Here is a 24195-nt window from a genome sequence, read left to right as displayed (position 1 = left end):
TCACTATAGTAAAGTATGCAAAGATAATTTTTATATGAAACTATGTAAACACTTTGTTTATTTTAAGATAGAAAAACTAACCCCACTCTATTCAAGCTTCTTACAAATGTACCATATTGATAAGGGAACTGAGAAAATGTCTAATGGAACAGAGGGCTTATGAATGATCCTAATTCAACTGGAAAAGCATGCTACGTGGGTGTGTGTGTGTAGAATCACATTAGCTGGGGGACTATATATATCAACAAATAGTGTTTGTCAACTGAATGCCTGTATGTATAAGAAGGAAAATAGTCCATATCTATTACCCTGCACAAATTCAACTCCAAATGGATCAAGAACCTCAACATAAAACTAATTATTCTGAACCAACTAGGAGGGAGAGTAGGGGATAGAGTTGTATTCATTGGCACAGGAAAGGGATTTCTGACCAGGACACTGATAGCACAGGCACTAAGACCAGCAATTAATAAGCTGAACATCATAAAACAAAAAAGCTTCTGTACAGCAAAATATACCATCATTTGGAGAAAGTGGCAACATACAGAATGGGCAAAGATCCTTACCAATTACACATCCAATAGATGGTTAGTGTCTAAAATCTATAACCAATCATAAAAAATCTGGACATTGAGAAAACAAATAACCCACCAAAATGCGGTACAGAACTAAACACAGTGTTCTCAAAAGATGAAACACAAATGGCTGAGAAACACTAAGAAATGTGCAACATCCTTAACCATCAGGAGGATGCACGTTAATAGTATGTTGATATTTCATCTTATACCAGCAGACTTGCCAAGATCAATAAAACAAATGACAGCTCATACTAGCAAGGATGTAAGAGAAGGGAAATATTCATTTTTGGTGGGAGTACAATCTTGTACAGACAGTATGAAAATCACTCTACTGCTTCTTTAGGAAGCTGGGAACAGATCTACTTCAAGACCCAGCTGTACCACTCTTGGGTCTGTACTCAAAGGACTCTGCATCCTACCACACAGATACTTGCTCATCCATACTTCCATGTTTCTGTATTTCATGTTGCTCTATTTATGATAGCCAGAAACTGGAAAGACGCTAGATGTCCAGTCCATCAAGTGACAAAAAGATACCAAAAATGTGGTACATTTACACATCAGAACATTTTCATCTGTTAAACATGAAGTAATTAAATTCACGGGTAGATGCATAGTCCTCAACAAATCATCTTGAGTACGGCAATTCAGACCTGCCCCCAAAATCAAACAAGGTATGTATTCTCTTAGATGTGGATAGCTTTTAAGCCTTTGATAGTCATGCTAAAATCTATGGAAACACAGAGATTAAGTCCTTTGTTAACATTATCATAACACCTGAAAGGTCGGGCAGAGATAGGGTTTGGTTTGGTTTGGTTTAGCTTGGTGTTTTTGCCTTGCAAGGGGTAGAGAAAGGGGTTTACATGAACTGATCAAATTCTTGTCTTTCTTCAAAGAAAAGTTAAGGTATGGTCATCTCCCAAAGTTGAGTGGTTTATTCAAAATAAACTCATTTTCTGATATATATGTGTGTGTGTGTGTGTGTGTGTGTGTGTGTGTGTGTAAAGAACTGGGATGAGGGCGGGATCTCTGAAGAAAGGGAAAGTATGTAGTTAGGGAGAGATGGGGAGACCATAGTGAGAGGATTAAACAGTGAAAGGAAAAGAAGAGGTGGATAAAGGAGGGAGTATGGGGAGGGGCAGCCAACACTAAGGGCCATTTGAAGGGTCATATGGAAATCCACCACAGCATAAGCTTCTTAATATATGTGAAAAGAATCTAAGTGGAATTACCAAATAATGTGGGAGATAAAGCCCCAAACTAAACATTTTTCTCCACCAAGAGAAACCTCCAGTGATTGGAATTTGTTACATCTGAGTTGTTGGCCAAAGGAGCACTAAGGAAACCCCTAAAAGCACAGGATATTGCCAATACTATTGGTTGTTCTCCACCAATTGAATATAAGGCTCTATTGTTGAGGAAAGCACGAATTTCATTGAACATGGAGAAGCTGAGCTGGTGCCTTCACCCTTACTGACTAGTGTTTTCTTTATCCAAGTTTTTTATTAGATATTTGCTTTATTTACATTTCAAATGTTATCTCCTTTCTTGGTTTCCCCTCTGAAAAACCCCTATCCCATCCCCCTCCCTCTGCTAATCCCCCCACCCCCACTCTCCTGACTGGCCTTATCCTATACTGGGGCATCGAGCCTTCACAGGACCAATGGCCTCTCCTTTCATTGATGTCTGAAAAGGCCATCCTCTGCTACATATGTAGCTGGATCCATGGGTCTCTCCATGTGTACTTTTTGGTTGGTGATTTCTGACTACTGTTCATAGTAGTAAGATACTCTGTCTGCTACTAAGGAAGAATGAAACCATTGACCTAGCTACATATCCTGTGATGTATAATTGTGCCCTGACTGCATGATATACTGGTATAATAGTGGCTCAAATCTTGTTGGAGTAAACAAATGTGTTAGTTAGGGCTTCACTGCTGTGAACAGATACCCTAACCAAGGCAACTCTTATAAGGATAATATTTAATTGGGGATGGCTTTCAGGTTCAGAGTTTCAGTCCATTATCATGAAGGCAGGAGCATGGCAGCATCCTAACAGGCACTGTACAGGAGGAACTGAGAGGTCTACATCTTTATCTGAGGGCTATTAGGAGAAGACTGGATATCATGTGGTTAAGAGGAGGGTCTCATTGCTCATCCCCATAGTAACACACTTCCTTCAACAAGGCCACACCTACTCCAACAAGTCTACACCTCCTAATAGTGCCACTCCTGGGACAAACATATTTAAACAACAACATTCCACTTCCTGGTCCCCATAGGCTTGTTCAAACACATGAGTCTATGGGAGCCATACCTAGCCAGAGCATAATTAAAAATAGTCCAACTTCTAAAGTCTCCATAGTCTATAGCAATCTTAGCAATGTTAAAAGTCCAAAGTTCCAAGTCTCTTCTGAGATTCATCCAATCACTTAACTGTAATCCCCAAAGTAAGATAGGAAACTACCTGGGCAAACTCCAAACTCCATATCTCTATGTCGGATGTCAAAGTGGTCTTCAGATCTCCAATTCTGACTTCATCTTTGTTGACTGGAACAAACTTCTTTCTCCTGGGTTGGTTCTATTCCCTGTCAGCAGCTTTCCTTGGCAGTTATCCAATGGCTCTGACATCTTGAACACCTTGGGGTCTCCAAGGGAACTTCAATGTTACAGCTTCATGTTCCAAAGTCTGGGATCCATACATAATCTTTTTTGTTCCTTCAAAGGGCTTTCACCACTTCTCTAGCTCTTCCCTCTGTAGCACTCCAGGCTCTGGTTGACTCCACTCCACTGCTGCTGCTGTTCTTGGAGGACATCCCATGACACTGGCATCTCTAATACTCTGGAGTCTTCTTCTGCAACTAGGCTTCACCAATAACCTCTCATAGTATCCCTATATGGTGCCAAACCTGAACTTTTTTGCATAACCCTTCAGTCCTGGGCCCTTAACTGCAACTAAGGTGGAGCCTTCATCAATAGTCCTCCCTGGCCTCTCACAGTACAAAGCCTCCTCTACATGACCTCTTCATACCTTCAAAGCCAGTACCATCTGGGGGATTGTTGCACATTACCAAGTCCAGCTCCAGTACAAGGTATAACCTCGGCTATCTCTGGCACACACCTTCTTTGTTATCTCAGGAAAACACTTTCCAAAAGATTTCAGCTTAGTGATGCCTGTCTCTTTTTAATCACCCCTAATTTCTTAGCTCTAGCTAACCAACATCAATTTTCCCAGTTGTCCCTTCTGTCCTTGACTCTAAATCCAGAGCCACATGGCTGAAGCTGATAAGATCTGCTTTCTGGGTCTGGATCACGACCCCCTTTTCCTATTATCAGCTTTCTGTTTTTCAACTCCCTCACTGCCTAAGCTTAGCTGTCCTGGAACTTGGTCTGTAAATTGACCTTGACCTCAGAGATCTACATGGCTGTCTCCTGAATGTTTAAAGGCCTGTACCACCACTCCTGGACTTAAGCTTGTCTTCACCTAGAACTTGCTCTGTCCCAGGCTGGTCTTGAACTGAGATCTGCTTGGCTTTGTCTCCTGGGATTAAATGTATGTACAGCCATGCATGGGACTAAGCTTTGCGTGACCGCTGTTCCTCAAGGTCCAGACCAAATGCCTGTGTCTTTTAGCCTCAAGATCTGGATCATAAGTACACCCTGTACTTCTCGATAGTAGTTTATACCAGATTAAATGTCCAAACTATTACTTGTTTAACCTCAAACACAAAACAATAAGTTTGACTAGGTTGGATCTTGCCCTGATTTCACCACCTCGATCTCTTTATCTCTTTGAACATAGGATTCAGCTCCATTTCAATTCCAGGTGCCCCTTTATTATTACTTGAATCATACATTTTGTATTTTTTTCTTTTTAAGTATGCTTTGCTTGATCAGAATGCTCTTCATGAGACTAAAAACCAGAGAACAAAGTCTCTGCTGGGGTTTTTTGAGATTCCCTTTGTCAATGCAATTAATCAAAATCTCTTTACCTTAGCCTCAGGTAAACTCTGTAGACAAGGACAAAAAGCAACCACATTCTTGACTAAAATACCACAAAATCAGTCTCTAGGCCACATTCTTCCCCACTGAAACCTCTTGGGACAGGTCTGCACAGTTCAAATCATTCTCAGCAACAAAGTCTTTCATCTTTCTTCTAGGATAGCCCATTAAGTTCCACTTAGAACATTCCACTGCTTTTCAAATCCAAAGTCACAAAATTCACATTCTTCTAAACAAAAACATGGTTAGGCCTGTCACAGAAATACTCCAGTCCTTGGTGCCAACTTCTGTCTTAGGGTTTTAGTGCTGTTAAAAGACACCATGACCAAGTCAACACTTATAAGGACAACATTTAATTGGAGCTGGCTTACAGGTTCAGAGGTTTAGTCCATTACCATCAACGTAGGAGCATGGTAGCATCCAGGCAGGCATAGTGCACCTAAGAGTTCTACGTCTTCATCTGACAGAAAAAGACTGGCTCTCATGTGGTTAGGAGGAGGTCTCATTGCCCACCCCCCCCAACAGTGACACACCTACTCTAACAAGGCTGTACCTCCTAATAGTGCCACTCCCTGAGACAAGCACATTTAAACCACCACAACAACTAATATCTGATTAGATTTAAGGTCCAATCCATGTGATGGAACCATTCCCTATATTGTTTTGGCAGCTGAGAACCTGAAATCACATAGGCTATGGATCCATGGGAAAATCAAATATTATTGTTTTGCTAAAGGAACATAACAATAAAATGACTCCTAACAACATTTTGCTATATGTATAGATCACTGTCTGACTCAACCATCTTCAGAGAAGTGTCCTTCTGCAGCAGATAGGAACAAATATAGAGACTCACAGCTAGACATTATGCAGAACGTGAGAGACCTTAGAACCCTCAAACTTAAATGGAATGCTTCTATCAAATCTCTCCTCTTAGGGCTCAGGGAACCCTGTAGGAGAGAAGACAGAAAAATTCTAGGAGCCAGAGGGGATGAATTATTCTAAAGAAACAGTGTCTTCCAGACACACAGGACTGATACACATATGAGATCATAGAAATGGTGGTAGCATGCACAGGTCAAAATCAGATGGTGTTGAGAGAGCAAGTGTGCAAAAGGCCCCAGAAACTATTCTCAATGGACAGCAGCTCACAAAGGAAAAGTTACTTTCTCCAGTGGAGTCTTACTGGTATTCAAACCACACTTAAGGGCCGGTTCCATGTCTAGCAGTAGATGTCAACATGAAAACCCAGAGATATACTGGAGATGTCATTTCTTCATATCGCTTCATTTGAGCACTTGTTACTTTACTTTTATACTTTGCTTGTATATTTGTGTTTTGATTTTGAGTTTTTATGGGATATATGTGTGTTTTCTTTGTGTGTATGTGTGGTTTTCTTTTTTTGTGTCGTCATTTGTTTTGTTTTGTTTTAAATTTACCTGTCTCTTTCTTTTTTCTTTTTTCGTTTTTTGGTTTTGAGAATTTCTTTATTTTTTAATTAATTAACTAATTAATTAATTAATTAATTAATTAATTAATTTCTAAATTTTGTGTTTTCATTCCCAATGCTTTCCACTTTCCTGGTTCCCCCCTCCCCCTATGTCCCATAAGCCTTCTCTCCAGCCATTCTCCAATCACCTCCCTCCTTTTTCTCTGTCCTGGTACTCCCCTACAATGCTGAATCAAGCCTTTCCAGGATCAAGGCCCTCTCATTACTTCTTCATGGGAGTCATTTGATATGCTACTTATGTCTTGGGTATTCAGAGCTTCTGTGCTAATTAATATCCACTTATCAGCGATTGCATTCCATGTGTATTCTTTTGCGATTGGGTTACCTCACATAGGATGATATTTTCCAGTTCCAACCATTTGCCTAAGAATTTCATGAATTCATTGTTTTTAATTGCTGAGTAGTAGTCCATTGTGTAAATACACCACATTTTCTGTATCCATTCCTCCATTGAGGGACATCTGGGTTACCTGTCTGTTTTCTAAAGAGAACAAAGTTATAGTGGTAGCATGAAAGGGAGACTCTGGGAAGAGACAAAATTGGAAATTATAACCAGAATATATGTAAAATATTTTTATAAAAAGGAAAGAAATATCTTGGGATAACTGGCAATCTATGAAAGAAAACAATACATTTTTGTCCTTATTATTACACAGCTACATGCTACCTCTGAACTAATTCCTTGAGTTTAAAGAGGAAGCCAACACACAGGATATCCAGCAGTCAGAATAAGGTGGGAACAGAGACAAGTCGAGAGTGTGCAAGTAATATGTCTGTTACAGAAGATTTGAGGCAGTCTCATTGTTAGGTACCAGCTTGGGATCTTCTTATTACTCAGAGAAACTCCTTAAATTTTATGTTCTTGCCTTCACCTACTCCAGGCCCAAAGTAAAAAAAAAAAAAAAAAAACAGTCAGTGCCCCTCAGCTTCATGAGGCCATGCAGATACATGTCTGACAGCTGAAGTCCCTGTGGGAAACCCCAGGGATCTATAGACCTTGACTTTGTCTTGGGGCATATGGTATTGTTTGATTTGGACACTTAACTGCCTAAAAGTAATTTCGCAGACTTCTGCTTTACAGATTTTATCTCTTTTCTGTGTCTTTTGGTACTTTTCTGTCAATTACATCATTATCCTGCAGTCTCATCTATGCAACAGTTGCTAAAATTAGATTCTAAATCAAAAAAGAGAAAGAAAGCAAATCAAAGTGATCATTGGGAAGAGTAGTGACTGTACTGCAGGTATGAGGAGTTAGCACACAGTAGCACACCTACTGTCTGTGTTCATGTAACGAGTCTAGTTAACCATTGGTCTCTCTTTCCCTCCCTTCATCCTTCTCATTTCTTCTTCCATTCTTCCCCCATTTACAGGGTTTTAAGATTATCATGTTCGGGCTGGAAAGATGCCTCAGTGGTTAAAAGCACTGATTGCTCTTCCAGAGGTTTTGAGTTCAATTCCCAACTGGTGGCTCACAACCATCTGTAATTGGACTGATGCCTCTTCTGTTGTGCATGAAGATAGAGTATTCATATGCATAAAATAAATAAATAGAATGTTCCCAATTCTATATAAAATGAGTAATTCAATTTCATCAAAGAAATAATATTTCTGCCCTAAGGATAATTGACCCAAATGTTAAAATGATTCACTGGGTCTTTAGTTATTTCTTGCTACAAATCAACATACCTTAAAAATCCTTGTGTTAAAGCATTTCCCTCAGTTATCATCCTGCTTTTGGGTAGCATTTCCCACCAATGTTGTTTCTGGCTTCTCTTTGGTAGATTTATTAAGTCTGAGGCACCTTTTGTTCAGGTTTAGCCTCTTCTTATTCTGTAAGCTTGCTCCCTGAGAGTTCCCAGACACAATATAGCCACTATACAGTGACAATTTATAAGAAGAACGCACCAATAATATAGATTTCTTTTGTGAAACCCAGGTTCAGGATTATGGCTGCCAAGATCTTACATCAGATTAGATCATGGTATCTGTTTATATAAAACCCACAGCTTCTAGGGCCTTTTCATCATCATTGCTTTTCTTACCATATCACCAACCCTCATGTGACTTGGTACCAACTACCTTTCCAGATCATTTTGTTGAGCTCTGTCCTTTACCCACCTTGGTCCAAATGTCCTTTTCTCCTTTCTCCTCCTCTCCGCCCAGAACATTCGTGCTGAGCTGCCTCAGCCCCTGTCAGTAGATTGGCCCACATGCTCTCCACATGCTCACCCTCAGGGCTGTTAGCACAACCCATAATGAGCTTATCCGGTTTGCTTGCCATTGTTTGTATCTCTCTCTAGTAAATAGATTTCCCCAGATCAGGATTAGAATTATTTCATAGTACATGTGGACCATGCTCCAGGGGAACAGCACGAATATAAAGTATACAAAGACGCTGCAGGACTATAGCTTTTGAACTGCTATATTCCCAGTGCCCAGCCCTGGCTAGTGGTATCTAGATGGTGCACACTTGGTATTTATCAATGAAAGAATAAATAATCTAATGAATCTGAGTCCAGTTTTTCTATAATCTTGGCCGTCTGAGAGGGTTGCAATCTGATACTATGTCTATCCTGCTCCTAACAGAGCCATGTTTATGCACAGAAACCCAAAGCATAATAGCAATCTCTTTATTTTGAAAAAAAAGTTTAGGATTATAATCATTTGAAATATTACCTGATTGAATTTTATAAAAGCTTTGAATATAGACATAAGAAAATTAGAAAATAGTCACTTTAAACTTCACCATTTAGATAAATAATGGCCTAAATATATACTTTACTATTTTCTTTGCTTACATTATTAGAAATGATTTTCTTTGAACTGGAGAAATACATCATTAGTTTGACGGTTGCTCAGAAAACTGGACATGACACTTCTGGAGGACCCTGCTATACCTCTCCTGGGCATATACCCAAAGGATTCCCCGGCATGCAATAAAGACACATGCTCCATTATGTTCATAGCAGCCTTATTTATAATAGCCAGAAGCTGGAAAGAACCCAGATGTCCCTCAATGGAGGAATAGGTACAGAAAATGTGGTATATATACACAATGGAATACTACTCAGCAATTAAAAACAATGAATTCATGAAATTCTTAGGCAAATGGTTGGAACTGGAAAATATCATCCTAAGTGAGGTAACCCAATCACATAAGAATGCACATGCAATGCAATCACTGATAAGTGGATATTAATTAGCCCAGAAGCCCTGAAATCTCAAGACACATTAGCATATCAAATGATACCCAAGAAGAGGGAAGGAGAGGGCCCTGGTTCTGAAATGACTTCATCCAGCATTGTAGGAGAGTACCAGGACAGAGAAATGGGAGGGGGTGATTGGGAAATGGGCAGAGGGAAGAGGGCTTATGAGACTGATGGGGAGAGGGGAACCAGGAAAGTGGAAAGCATTCGGAATGTAAACAAAGAATATAGAAAATTCTTCAAAAAGTAAAAGTTTAAAAAAAATGATAAATTCTTTTTAAAAAATACTGCCTGGTCTTTCAGAGGACCCTAGTTTTGTTGCAAGCATCTTCAGGGCAGCTCAGAACCATCTCGATGTTCAGTCTAGGGGATCTGACATTCTTTTTTTTTTTTTTTTTTGGTTTTTCAAGACAGGTTTTCTCTGTGTAGCCCTGGCTGTCCTGGAACTCACTCTGTAGACCAGGCTGGCCTTGAACTCAGAAATCCGCTTGCCTCTGTCTCCCAAGTGCTGGGATTAAAGGCGTGCACCACCACGCCCAGCTGGGGATCTGACATTCTTTTATGGTCTCTGTAGGCACTGCACATGTGGTATTCATGTGATATACATTCAGGCAAAACACTCATATATAAATAAATAAATAAATAAATAAAATGTCTTTCTTCTCTACAGTTTCTCAGCGTAGAATTTCCAATTGATTTTACACTATATTCCCCAGAATCAAGAAAAAAACAATATTATAATCATTGTTAATAATTCAAGGATGTTGAAATAACGTTGATACTTTTAGGTTATCCCTATAAGCTTATTGTACTAAAATAATGTCACTTAAAAACTTTCTAACCAGTTAATTAACAAAACAATACTACTGGAATTCAAAATTCTATCACAGGTAACTAGGTCAGAAGTCTGCATTGCTGGAACCGTAAGTTCGTGTACACCTTCCATCCAGTCAGTGTTCAGCTAACAAGCACTTTGAGCACTTCAGCAACTTGGTCAGTGATGTTCTTGGACCTTCTAACATGGCAACAACGAAGACTCCACCTTCCCAGAGTTTGGATTAGTTGGAGGACAGAAGATTGTAGATAGACACAGATAGTCATTTGGTAGGTAGATAGATGATAGATAGATGATAGATAAATTGTCATTGAGAGAGATGATAGATAGTAGATAGATAGATAGATAGATAGATAGATAGATAGATAGATAGATGGATGGATGGATGGATAGATAGATAGATAGATAGATGGATAGATAGATAGATGGATAGATAGATGGATAGATAGATAGATGGATAGATAGATGGATAGATAGATAGATAGATAGATAGATAGATAGATAGATAGATAGATGGATGGATAGATAGATAGATAGATAGATAGATAGATAGATAGATAGATAGATAGATAGATACAGCATGTTAGATAACAAGTGCCTTTGAATAAAACAAAATAAGGAAAATGTGTATGGTCTTGTTAGTTTTTAAATGAGGTTATCACTTGCTGAGTCCTTAAAGAAGCAAGGAAGCCAAGCATGAAGATGCTAGGTGAAAAGATGTCCCAACAAGAAAAAAACACCTACTGCAAAACTCCCTCAGCTGAGAGTGAGTCTGGCTTATTCTAGAAAGAGAACAAGGACAGTGAAGCTGTTGCTGAATAAGATGAAGCAGCAGAACGGAGTTGGAAGACTGTTCAGGGCTATGGTGACTGTTATAAGAACATGGATCTTATGGTGAGCAAGGGTGAAAGGAGAAGATGCCAACAAATTACAGAAACACTCTGAGAGAAAAGCAGATTAAGGTGGAGATGTATGCAGGTAGCAAGACTCGAGATATGGGTTGATGATAGAAATAACAGCATAACAAGTATGCAGAAGTTAGAAGACAGTCCCAAAATCTTAGATCTGAGAAACTGGAAAGGTCGAGTTGTGAGTTTCAGACAAGTATATCAAAAGAGCAGAGGTTTTGTGGAATTTTTGCACTGTTCAAGAGAATGATATTGTTTAGACAATAAAGTAAATTTATTTTTAATTAATTAGCTTGTTATTGTGAATATTTATCATAAATTTGATGAAATTGATTATGACATTTCCATATATGTATCTAATAGGTATGTATGACCTCCATTGCTTCCCCTTGCCTTTGTTGCTTCTGTGAAGGATGCCATTGGAATTTTGGTAGGGACTGAATCAAATCCATGAATCACCTTCAGTAATGTGGCAATTTTCACTCCACTGATTCTGCCAAGTCATGAACATGCCGTGCATGTTTCTCCATAACCTAGTGTCTTCGATTTCTTTCCTCAATGTTCTAAAGTTTTCACTGCAGAAATCTATCACTTCCTTGATTAAGTTTATTTGTAAGTTTTAGCAATAATAGGAAGTGGCAGAGAGAGTGCTAAGGGTCTCTAAGCAGTCCTAGCTGTCCTGGAACTTGGCACGTAGACCAGGCTAGCCTCAAACTCACAGAGATCAGGCTGCCTGTGCCCCCAAGTACTGCTGGGACTAAAGTGCAACACCATGCCCAGCTATTTGTAGACATTTAAAAAGCTATGATAAATGGTATTTTCTTCCTGATTTCTTTCTCAGGAAGAATTTTTGTTATTTGGTTACAGAAAAGCTTCTGAACTTTGTGTGTTAACTTTATATTCTGCTGTTCTGTCAAAGGTGTTTAGCTGATCTAAAAGTTTGCTAGTGGAGTTTCCAGGGTCTTTTATATATGAACACAGTATCTGAAAATAGGGATGGTTTAAGACAACAGCAATGGTTAAGCCTTAGGAATGCTTGAGAAATAATTATTTGGTTGCATTAACATGGGAAAAACAGGGAGCAGCATGAACAGCGAATGCAGGTGAGCAGAGATCCAGTTTAGTTTCATTTCTTATTGCTGTGACGAAAGACCTGACAAGAAACAATCTAAGGGATGGGCGAATTATTCTGGTTTGTGGTCTGAGGGATCTAACCTGAAGCAGAAGAAAAATCATAGTGGGAGGAGCAGCTCAAAGTGAGAGTGTGGGTGGGAGCACTGACATCCAGATGGATCACAAAACAGAGAGCAATGAATCTGGTGCTCACCTGGCTTTCTCTTTTCCTTGTTTTATTCAGTCTGATACTCTAACCCATGGTGTGGATAGTAGGTGTTCCCTCCTCAGGTAAACCTCTCTAAAAATATCCTCAAGGATGTGCCCCATGGTTTGTCTCCTAGGTGATTTTTTAATACAATCAAGTTGACAAAGGTTACCCACTATTGGTATTAGATAAGTAACATAAATCATAAATAGAAAAACAATGCTTCTTCTCTAATACTGGATGTGTTTATTTTAAAGGGTCTCTAAACAGCTATCTAAGGGATTTGATACTCTCTTCCTACCCACATACAGTAGCTTCCTAGAATGGATCAATTCTCTAACCAATAAAGTACAACCTCACAAGATTTAAAGCATGTTCTCTAACAAGAAAATAATTACTGACTTTTCTCCTGATGGAGTTATTTTCTATCCTCATTAACTATAACTCCCTGGGTTCTAATAATGGATGGGGAGAGAACTTGGGATTTTCAGCAAGTATTCTATCTGTCCACTGAGGTCCTAGAGAAAAACCCTAGGAACTAATATAAAATCCTACAAAAAATGATACTCAAAAAAAGAGCAAATAAACAAGTTGTTTAATGAGCCCTGGGTATCTGACTTTCTAAAGGCACAAGCGATTTCCTCAGCTGAAGGTTCATTCTCTGGCTTTCAGCTGATAGCCTGCTTTACATTTTGGTCAGGCAGGAGCTCTCCATGAATTTCAAACCCCTCTAATTAGCTCTCCTCCCAAGCTGCTTCTCAGACATTTTATATATATATTTATATATATATATATATATATATATATATATATATATATATATATATATATATATTCCAAAATGAAATCAAGTGCTCGGCTCAAAATAATGTAGCTTGTCACCCAGTGTGCCGCATTCCCAAGAGTTCCATCTGAGAGCCCAGAGGACACTCTAGATAATTAAGTGGTCTTGAACTTTACTTGACCACTTGAATCTTTAGTAAGACACTTTTTTAAAGGAAAAATTTCCTAGATCTAATGTTAGAGATTTCAATTTCTTTGGTCTGAAAAGAAAGAAGAGCCTGTCCAAAGCTCCACACAGGATTATTTGCCTACGACTGAAATAATATTATAAATCGAACAAACAATATGAATTTCAAGACCCTTTGAAAGAGGATATTCTAAATAGCATCTAGTAATCTGGTACCATAAGAAACTTCAGGAGGGGAGATTATATAGAAAATATAGTCAATGGCATATTTAAAATTTGAAGACATAAAGATTATCTTTCTTCAGCAGCAGAATTCCCTGCTCCCTGAACATCCCTCCCCCATAATCCTTTCCGTTTAATATTCTTATAAATTTCATGAAAGCAGCTCTTTTCTGTCAAAATTCTCTACGAACACGTGGGAAAAAATTGGTATGCCTCAAAATATCTCCCAGAGTTTTCCCTGGTCTTGGTGTCCATCTCCTTTAACAGGCTGCTAGTCATCTAGAAATCTTGATTAGAATACTGTTTTTACACAAACTGTAAAAGCAACATAATGTGAGATTTGGCTCTTTCATCTTAAGAAACAAAGATGAATGGAGCTCTTCAGGAACATCTTGAAGACAGAACAAGAGTGTGTATCAATAATAACTAGGATTTTCCTATACCCCAAGTCCATCCATGAGGCACTCTATCATGCTGCTAGAACTAGCTATTTTAAACAGCAGATTTCATTATTCCTCATACAGGAAGTTAGTCTTGAAAAGGCCTTAATGATCTTCCAGTTCTGATCACCTAGATGAAGTATGTGTCAATTTCTGTAGAACATGTGAAATTTGGCATAGCCCCCAAACAAATAGATGTTACTAAGACAGTAATGCACAGACACTCAGTCTTTCATAAACAAATGACCCATAAGCTTCAAAAGCTGTTAGAGGCATTGGAAGACCTTGAACAGTATTTGGACTTTCCACTGAAGAAGGAGAAAACGGGATGGCTGGGATTACTTTCACAAAACTGCTCTGGCAGAAGAAGAGAGGGTATACAGAAGTCTGGGGATGGGCTGTGAGCAGGGTATTGAAGGTGGTAAGGATGGAGAAAATAAGTTAAACCTCAGATAACTCCCAAAGAACCGTCTCTCAACTGGTAGACAGCTATCACATTTAATAAGAAATATCTCATTTTGCTACCACCAAGGAAAGCCATTGTCTAGGGCCAGAAAACAAGCTAAAAGTTCTGCAGAGCTACAGAAATGGGCTCTCAAACTTGTTATGCCAAGAGGGCAGAGCACAAGTAGAAGAAAGATGGTTCTCTCTGGAGCCTAAGAGGAAAACGGGGTCCATGTTAGACATGCAATGCAAGAGTAGGGGTGCCAAGCTGCCCGAGCTTGCATCTGTTGGTGCCTAGTCCAGTTGCCGCTGTAACAGGGGCCATGTTAGAGAGACCACTGGCTGGGGTTGGGGATCCTAACTCTTCAAACATTCAGTAAAAGGTTCTACTATTTCAAAGAAAGTTGTTGGAACATAGTCCAAGAAGGGAATCATGAGAGAACTCTGAGTGCTTGTGTGAAAACTCCAAGAAAACAAGGTAAGAGTCTTGTGACCTCACTTTCTTCAAAAAACATGGAATTGTTCTTGGAATATGCTTTTGTGCCCCTCCCAGATGTAACAGATAGAAGTGAGTTTATTATGTATCAGATTATTTAAAATGTTTCAGATTATTTTAAATGTATCAGATTATTTAAAATGTATCAATATAACTTGTTATTGTCATTGTTTACATGTCTCCATGGAAAATATCTTTTTTGTCATGTGCAACTTGTCTGCTATGTGAAGCTTGTCCTTGTGATTGTACACTTTACTCAGGTGACTCTTCTTAACTCTCAGAGTATAAATTGTCTGATGCTCTAAATAAAGTTGTTTATTGCATAAGACTTTAGGCCTCATTTATGGATTATATTCTCCCAGGTCTCACTGCCTCTGGAGTAGTGACAGCTGTGAATATGAAGGAAAAAATGGGAAGGAAGAAAGGAAGACAGAAAGAAAATCACTGAAAAATCATCAGATTGTGTAGTTGCCATCACTGAGAGTTTAGAGGGGACCAGCTCCATGAGAAGATGAGGTATAAACAATAATCTCACAGAAATATAATATAGAATGAAAGGAGAAAAGGGTACAGAAACATGCACAAATTTCATTTAAATTCTTTTTACTTTTTGAAACAGGATCTCCATTATGCCCTGGCTGGCCTGAAGATCTGTCTGTCTCTGCATCCTGAGTATTAGGATTAAAGGTATGTACCACCATTATCACATTAAAAAATTATTGCATTTTATTATCTATTCTGTATGATAGGTGGGCACATGGAAGGCAGAGGACACCTTGCAAAGGTCAGGAAATTTGCGGGAGCCTGTTTTCTCTCTCCCAACCTTTGTATTCTGGGATAAAACCCAGGTTTCAGACTTCCTGGCTGGCAAGTGCCTTTATCCAACCGAGTCCTCTTGACAGCTCCTATTTTATTCCTAAAGACTGAATTTTGAAAAGGAAAAAGATGCTATGCAATTTTTCACTTTTCAAAATCTGCCAACTGTGTCATGTTCTACCAACAATTAACAATTAAGGAAAAACCTCATAAACACTGCCTAAAGGAAAATGTTTATATAGCATGAGTTCCTTTCCATATTCTCCCTTTGTTCCAGTTTAGTAACATTCAGCCTTGTGGGTAAAGCCAGATTTCTCAATCTTTATAAAACAGTCTCCTGCACTGTAGCATGGTCTCCTTGATGAGCCACTGTGGGGATCAAATGAAATAATATAAATGAACACTCCTAAAATATTTCAAGGAAACCATTTGTTTGAGGGTATCCCAGAGCTGGGCAAGAAAAATACTTCTTTCAGCCCAAGGATGACAACCCAATACCTTACTATATATGCAAGGCTTTAGAGATGTCTCTAGGAAGCTTCAAACCCTATCTACCCTAGAAGTAGAGAGTCATCCAGAGATTGATAAACCTCATTACTGATAAAGCAGTGCACTACTTTCTTCTTCTCTTCTCTTCTTTTCTCTTCTCTTCCCCTCCCCTCCCCCTCCCCTCCCCTCCCCTCCCCTCCCCTCTCCTCTCCTCTCCTCTCCTCTCCTCTCCTCTCTTCTCTTCTCTTCTCTTCTCTTCTCTTCTCTTCTCTTCTCTTCTCTTCTCTTCTCTTCTCTTCTCTTCTCTTCTCCCTTCTTCTCCCTTCTTCTCCTTTCTCCCATCTCCCATCTCCCTTTTCCCTCCCCTCCCCTCCCCTTCCCTCCCCTCCCCCTCTCCTCTCTTCCCCTCTCCTCTCCTCTCCTCTCTCTTGCCTCCCCTCCCTTCTCTTCTTCTTTCCTTTCCTTTTATTTTTTTTTAAGACAAACCCAGGCTGACAAGCAACTTTGGGTCTTTCTGCTTCCAACTCTTGGGAGTTGGTAACTTGGTTACTTGATAACAGTCTTGTGCCACCAACCAAGCTTCAGCATGGCTTTTGACTAGTTTTTCAGTCACTACCTTATTTTTTTCTATGAGAATACAGTATTTATTGCTATACTTTAAAAATTATGTACTTTGTCAATAAGAAGAGAAGCTGTCATGACACCCATGGTGCTGGCTGATATTGCTAGACAGTCACACTATTTTTTGATATTTATATGTGCCCCACCCCGAATCCTCCACTCAGGGCTACTTTGTCTCTTAATCTCTCTGTGTGTATGTGTGTTTATGTGAATGTCCTTATGTGACACTTTGTACCTGTGGAGGCTAGGGGCCATTACTTGAGAGTCATTTACTTTGTTAAGATGGGCCTCAGAGCATGACTGTGGGGCGTTATCTTGACTACATTAATGGAGGTAGAAAAACCTTATCTCCATGGTGCTAGGATCCCAGATGATCTAAGATTGGGGAAAACAAGCTGAGCAGCAGCATGCATGTATACATTTATTGCTTTCTGTTCTTGACTACAGATATGATGGAGCCAGTTCCCTCAAGCTCCTGCCATTGTGACTTCCCACTATGATGGGCTGTAGCATGGAACTGTGAGCAGTGATGTATCTTCTCTTCTTTAGATTCCTTTTATCAAGGTATTTTATCACAGGAAACAAAACTAGGATACTCTCTAAGCTCAATAAGGTTCATTTCTGCATAGACCATCCATGGAGTGAGTTCAATAGTGCTGCTATACACAGTAATAGCTGCTTATTTTAGGTGCAAAAAATGGAATAAAGGCAAACCCCCTATCTGATTATTAACAAGACATTGCACAAGTGTTCTGTCAGATTTTATCGTCTTCCTGCTCAGCTCTGATTTCCCCATTGTACTCTTACTTGACTTTCTACTTCCTTTACCCCACGGGTGTCAATCAAGCCATAGTTATAGGGGTGGGCGGAGCTGGAGGTGCAGAACAGTGAAGGTGCAGAGCTGGGGGAAAGAACTGGCGAGGACAACTTTGATTCCTCTTCCTTCTATCCTTACTACAACAAACACCAACTTCTGCCATTCTCACTCCACAAAATTTCTAGAATCTTCTTCCAGATTATTATAATGTTGATAACCATGTGTATTTCCTCTCCTCGAAGTGGTTGTAGTTGCTGGAAAGCAAATCTCCTGGTCTCTAGTCTGCTTTCCCTCCATTCTATTTGAACTTTGAGAGAACAACTCTCATGTGACTCACAAACCCTAGATTCCTCACTGTTTTTTTTTTTGATTTTTTTATTCGATATAATTTATTTACATTTCAAATGATTTCCCCTTTTCTAGCCCCCTACTCCTCACTGTTTTAATGGTAAAACTTGAATCTCTTTGCTTGGCATTCAAAATGCAGTGCCTTAACCCACCTTCTCCCTTTAAAGAAACCTTCTACTGCTCTGCTGCATTTCATTTCTAGGAGGAATTGCTCCACAGGGCATCTGGCAAGAACTTTAGTAATAATAATAATAATAATAATAATAATAATAATTTAAATCGCTGCAACCATACAAGCTGGATTACACTGTCCAATATGGAGTCTAAAGCAATGTCTAGTGATTTGGGTTTCTGATACTCATATTTCCGTGTGATCTTTTCTCTATAAGCATGGGCTGGACATAGTGACTTACTTTAATAAGTATAATAAGAAAGATCTATAGTGTTCTGTGGCTGTGGTTTTTATCTTCCTTTCTCTCAGTTCTTGCTTGCTTGTTTAGATGTTGTAAGAAATTAAGAGAAGTCTGCACACAGAGTGCTAAAGGAAGCTTAGAGCTAATAACTCACAAAGAGCTGGAATCTCCATCCAATAGCTACATCCTACCCATAACTACATGAGAAGACCAGAGAGGGAATAATTTCCAGTTTACTCTCAAGGTCACAGAAACCCTAGAAGAGACTCAGACAGAAAGAGAGGACCCAACAAAGTCATTCCTGTTTGTTTGACCCACAGAAACCATGGAATATGTTTTGCTAGAAGCCTTTAAGGTTTAGGGCAATTCATTAAGCAGTGACAGAGTAACAGTAGCTTCCTTCACTGAACACATAATTAAAACATAATTTGATATTATAATAGGTAATTATCTCCTCATATCTAATTTCGGTGTGAAAATTAGAAGAAATATTTACTCATTTGACAAGGATTTGGTGAGTGTCTCCTCTGTGAGAAGCACTTCACATGATCTTGGAGGAGAGTAAAATGCCAAGGAAGGCTGGCAGACTGCCATCAAGACACCAACAGTCTGCACAAGATGATTCTAGGGAGTACACAAGAATTAAAGTGTTTCTAAAGAGAATGCAAGAGGGTGTCAAAGAATATTGCCTTCTACCATGGAAGTAAAAACAAAACCCAAAACAAAACCATTGTTAGGTGACAAATGAGTACTGCACATCAAGGGGGATTTCAACAAAATGAAGCTCCCTTGGTACACAGAAGGAGGATGGCCACCATGTAGAGGACCAGAGAATTTAAATCTGAACTTTATTACCACTGGAAATTTATCTACAAAGCATTAGGTGAGGAGGGTACCAGAGGACAGACACAACTTTAAAAGCACAAAGCTGAAACACCCAGACTGAAAATAATAATGAGTTAAATTCAAATTAAATGTATCCTCAAACTGACTTCCCCTTACCTATGCACCAGTACGTGGGACTGTTAGTCACTCTAAGCCCACTTGCAGTGGATGGGAACAGGTAGGAGAGAAAAAGCAACTCATTTCCTGCGTTGTTCCCAGAGCCTTAGAAGGTGCCACAGAAGGGAAGGAGTCCAAATTCCCTTTAGCTTAGCTTCCACACATGTGTGGCTCTGGGAACAGGAAAAAGACTTTTGTTTTTTTCCTCTGGGTTCAGGTTTATAGGCAGGATGGTCAGGACCAGCACCAGGGTTTATGGAACAGCCTCACCGTGCTCCCCACTTACACTTCCCAATTCGGATAATTATTGATATAAATAATAAAACAGGTTAACCGAATAGGCATAATTTTTGATATTCTTCAGTTCCTTTGTGGTGGACGAAGTGTAAGAATCTGTTTCAAAATGCTTTTACAGACTCCATGCAACATGTACAATATAAATTATATGAAAATCGTGATGTTTGACCTAAGAAGCAGATTGCAGGAGATGTTTGATGCCAGGAAAGGTCACACTGTGTGTTGGCTAGTTTTATGTCAACTTGAGTCAAGCTCGAGTATAAGAGAGGAGGGAGCCTTGTTGAGAAAAAATGTCTACAATAAATTGAGCTGCAAACAAGACCATTGAGCAGTTCTTAATTTAGAGATTGATGGGTAAGGGCCTGGTCTATTGGGGGAGGTGCCACTCCTGGACTGGCAGCCCTGGGTTTTATAGGAAAGCAGGTTGAGCAAGCCACGAGGAGTAAGTTAGGAAGCAGCACTCATCCATGGCCTCTGCATCAGCGCCTGTCTCCAGCTTCCTGCCCTGTTTGCCTTCCTGTCCTGACTTCTTGCAGCGATGGACAGTGATGGAGAGACATACACGAAATACACTCTTTACTCCTCAGGTCGCTTTGCTTGTGGTGCTATATAGGAGCAATAGTAACCCTAACTAGGGAACATCCCAGCCTCATCCCAACCTCAGCAGAGCTGAGACACAAACTCAGGGCCTTTGGCATCAGTGAAGCCTCATTTCAACAGTGGAAAGATGGCTCTGGGTTCAGAACTCGGCTCCAAACTTGCTAACTGTGTAACTCAGACAAATTACATCTTTTCTCTGAGCTTCATGTGCCCCATCAATAGAACGGAAATTATAAAGTAAAAGCTGCTGCATTACTGAAAGGATTAAAAGGCAGAACCTGTGAGGGCTTGGCATGGTGCCTCAACCTAGCGCTTTCTCAGTAAATGCAAGTCATCATGATGCTTACTGTTCTGTGTGCTTTGCACTGAGTCAGGAGGCAACCTAGCCCAGCAGCTTGTCAGTGGTTACTTTGGGACCACACAGTACTTAGACTATTAATAAAAAGCAAGACCTGTCTGCAGCCTCTTACCACCCCCCTTCTGCCTGCTTTCTGCTCAGATGTTACTCCCTATACTGACAACTCAGGGTCATATATTTAAAACACTTCCTCCTTCATCCTTTTTTTCCACATGGACTTCAACTATGCCCCATTCCTTCAGGCTTCTATACTTTCTAAAGTAACACGGCACTATAACCAAGGTACTGCTTATAAATTAGACAGCGCTCTTCCTTGCCCACCCCACTGCCCTGAAATCTCTTCATCTTGCCAGGAAGCCCACACGTACACAGCCTGTCTATCTGACATGGAAAACCAGGAGATTGGATCAGGCTTGGTATACTGAATACAAAATTCAGAAATGAGGAATAAAACTGATTTCCATACCTTCATCCCTAGGAATAGTTACAAAACTCACAAGGAGGAAAAGAATTGGGGAGGAGAGAAAAGACCCTGTAGGAGATGCAAAAATAAAATATATAATATATAATCAATATATTCGGTAGATCTGAAGAAAGACTAAGGTTTTCTTGTTAAAATACATAGGAATGATTTTAAAATATACCACAAAACAGCAATAATGAAGAAAGTATGAATTATCTTTATCACTTGGGACAGACTAGAAATATGAGAAATAAACCTTTCTGTATATGGATAGTGTCTTCATCAAGTGGTTTTGTGGAGCTGGATATATGAAGAAAAAAAGGGGGAGGAGGACAAGGAGGAGTAGTAGTAGAAGTAACAGTAGGAAAAAAATCTCACATTAGAATAAAAATGTAAGCCTCTATATGTGGTTTCTAGCTGTTAAGCAGTTGATCAGCAGGCTACAATCCATATAACCACAGAGATTAGATATAGAGTAAGGGACTTGGGGAGAGTAATGCATCTCCCCAGGAAAGGGAAATAGAATAGATTGGTCTTCCTTGGTCTTGAGCTTCATGTGGTCAGTGAGTTGTATCTTATTTGTATATGCACATGCATTTCTTGCAGGCATGTTTGTGTTACTGGTGCCCACAGAGGACAGGAGATGGCATCATATAATTTGAAACTGGCGCTGCAGATCGTTGTGAGCTACCACATGGTGCTGGGAAATCAACTGAGGCTCTCTGGAAGAGCAAAGGAAGCAAAGGTTCTCTGAGGAGCTGAGGAAGCCTTGAGTGAACGACAAGAACCAAAACCTCAAGACTCAAGGAAATTAGCAAAGCCTTTCCTATGTGGGTTAGGCTTGGAATTAGCAAAGCCCTTTTCTGTTCTCAATGTGCATGCTGGTAGTGTATGCAAAGGCCAGCAGCAGCAGCTTGGTCCACTTCTGTTCAGAGCCCAGGACTGCTCTCCTGCAGAGACTTCTAGGAGACTTGCTAACTGCTCCCCCTGAGCGTAACAAACATGCCTAGGTTCATTTTGCTGTGTGTCTTAGTCAGGATTTCTATTCCTGCACAAACATCATGACCAAGAAGCAAGTTGGGGAGGAAAGGGTTTATTGAGCTTACACTTCCACATTGCTGTTCATCACCCAAGAATGTCAGGACTGGAACTCAAGCAGGTCAGGAAGCAGGAGCTGATGCAGAGGCCATGGAGGGATGTTTCTTACTGGTTTACTTCCTCTGCTTTGCTCAGCTGGTTTTCTTATAGAACCCAAGACTACCATCCACAATGGGCCCTCCCCCCTTGATCACTAATTGAGAAAATGCCTTACAACTGGAGTTCATGGAGGCACTGTCTCAATTGAAGTTCCTTTCTCTGTGATAATTCCAGCTTGTCTCAAGTTGACACACTAAACCAGCCAGTACGCTGTGGTATGCTCCAGTAGAGTACACACAAGCCACCTGACCCCAGAGTACCTCTGTTGTTTCTTCTGTGTCACTGCCTTTGCTTTAGTCTGTTGTCACTCCTCGTTAGGCCAAGGCACCAGGCCTCAAGTGTTCTAGCCACTGAGCCTGCAACTGGCCATTTTTAAGCTCTCTCACATTCAAATGTTTTGAAGTCCCTTACTAAAAATGTCTAATTTCTTCCCATCAAGTTTGCAGACATTTATTAATTAAAATAATTAAAATGTAGAATGTTCATTTTGTTATAACTCTATACAAACAAGAAACAAACAAACAAGCAAACAACCCAATAAAATAAATGTATTTTGGAATCAAGGCAGTATATGATTTCTTGGACAAGTCACTTTGGTATTCCTTTCCTCAAATCACTGTAGAAATAAACATAAGGAACTCTAAGTATAATATAATTACAGAGAGAGGTTTCTGGCTGTTTATTGGTTGATCTTCTTTGTGCTGCTAAGGAACATCTAGGCCCATGTGTATGCTAGTCAAGTGCTGGATCATTGAGTCATAGCGTGACTCTGCAAAGATGTTTTTTAAGTGATCTTTGACATAAATTCTTTAGATGGTAAGTCAGTCAAAATTCCGTAGATCCTAATGTGCAGGCATAGGAGTAGAGGCCAGCTGAGACTATGAATATTTCTAAAAGAATCTACAAAGTAAAGACTTCAGTAAAACAGGAAACAGCCCCCATTTCCCCTTGATATCCAGAGAGGTCAAGGAGAAGAAGCTGGCAAGAAGTACAAGACACCTGACAACAGATGGAGTCCTCGAGAGGGCAGGTGAACACCCCAACTTTACTCTCCTCCAATCCCCATTTCTTCTTTAAAACACAGCTCTGTTCCCAAGGGCATATCAAGGTGGCTGTTGACTGAATATTTGTTCACCCTTTGGTGACTGATCTTGATGTCACCAGTTTGACAGGATTTGAATTCTCTCTACATATTACCTGAGTAGGTATAAGGGCTTCACTACATAGACTAGCCAGGGGCTATTATTTATTTTCCCCATTGATCTGAAAAGACATCAGACAAAAAGAAACATAAGAAAGTATACTTGTTAGTTTTTGCAACTTGTTCCCTGGGAAAAGCCAACCTCAACTGAGGAGTTGCTGTCACTGGAATGGAGGCATGATAGTGAGGGCATCTCTAGAGGTTTAACTGAGGAGGAAAGGCTTACTGTAAGCTGGGTGCCATCACCCATGGGTGGGCTCACACGCCTCGCTCCACTTCTTGACTGCAGAGACCATGTGACCAGCTGCAGCCTATGCTGCTTTTGGTCATGGTGTATTTTCACACCATGTAAGCCAAATTTTTCTTTGGCACATAGTTTGAGGTTACAATGCATCATGGTGGAAAAAACACAGTGGAGAGAACAGATGTGGCTGTGGCAGTCAAGGTGATTATGGAGCATTGGGGAAGTAATTTGACTTAGATGGAGTTACAAAAGAAGAGTCCCAGGATAGGATTGATAACTATAGCCAAAAAGGAAGAAACCAGATCTCTCCTCTCCTCTCTTCCCTTTCCTTCCCTTTCCTTCCCTTTCTTTCCTTTCCCTTCCCCTCCTCTCTCTTCTCCTTCTTTCCCTTCCCCTCC

General features: G+C 39.9%; 1 protein-coding gene across 1 annotated transcript in view; it reads right to left on the bottom strand.

The window, feature by feature from the left end:
• The window catches only part of Slc35f4 (solute carrier family 35 member F4), a 263071-nt gene that overhangs the window by 201671 nt on the left and 37205 nt on the right, over positions 1-24195 (bottom strand).

This window comes from Apodemus sylvaticus, chromosome 8 (genome assembly GCF_947179515.1).
Source record: "Apodemus sylvaticus chromosome 8, mApoSyl1.1, whole genome shotgun sequence".
NCBI classification, from domain to species: domain Eukaryota; kingdom Metazoa; phylum Chordata; class Mammalia; order Rodentia; family Muridae; genus Apodemus; species Apodemus sylvaticus.
This window is presented reverse-complemented; position numbering and strand designations above follow the sequence as displayed.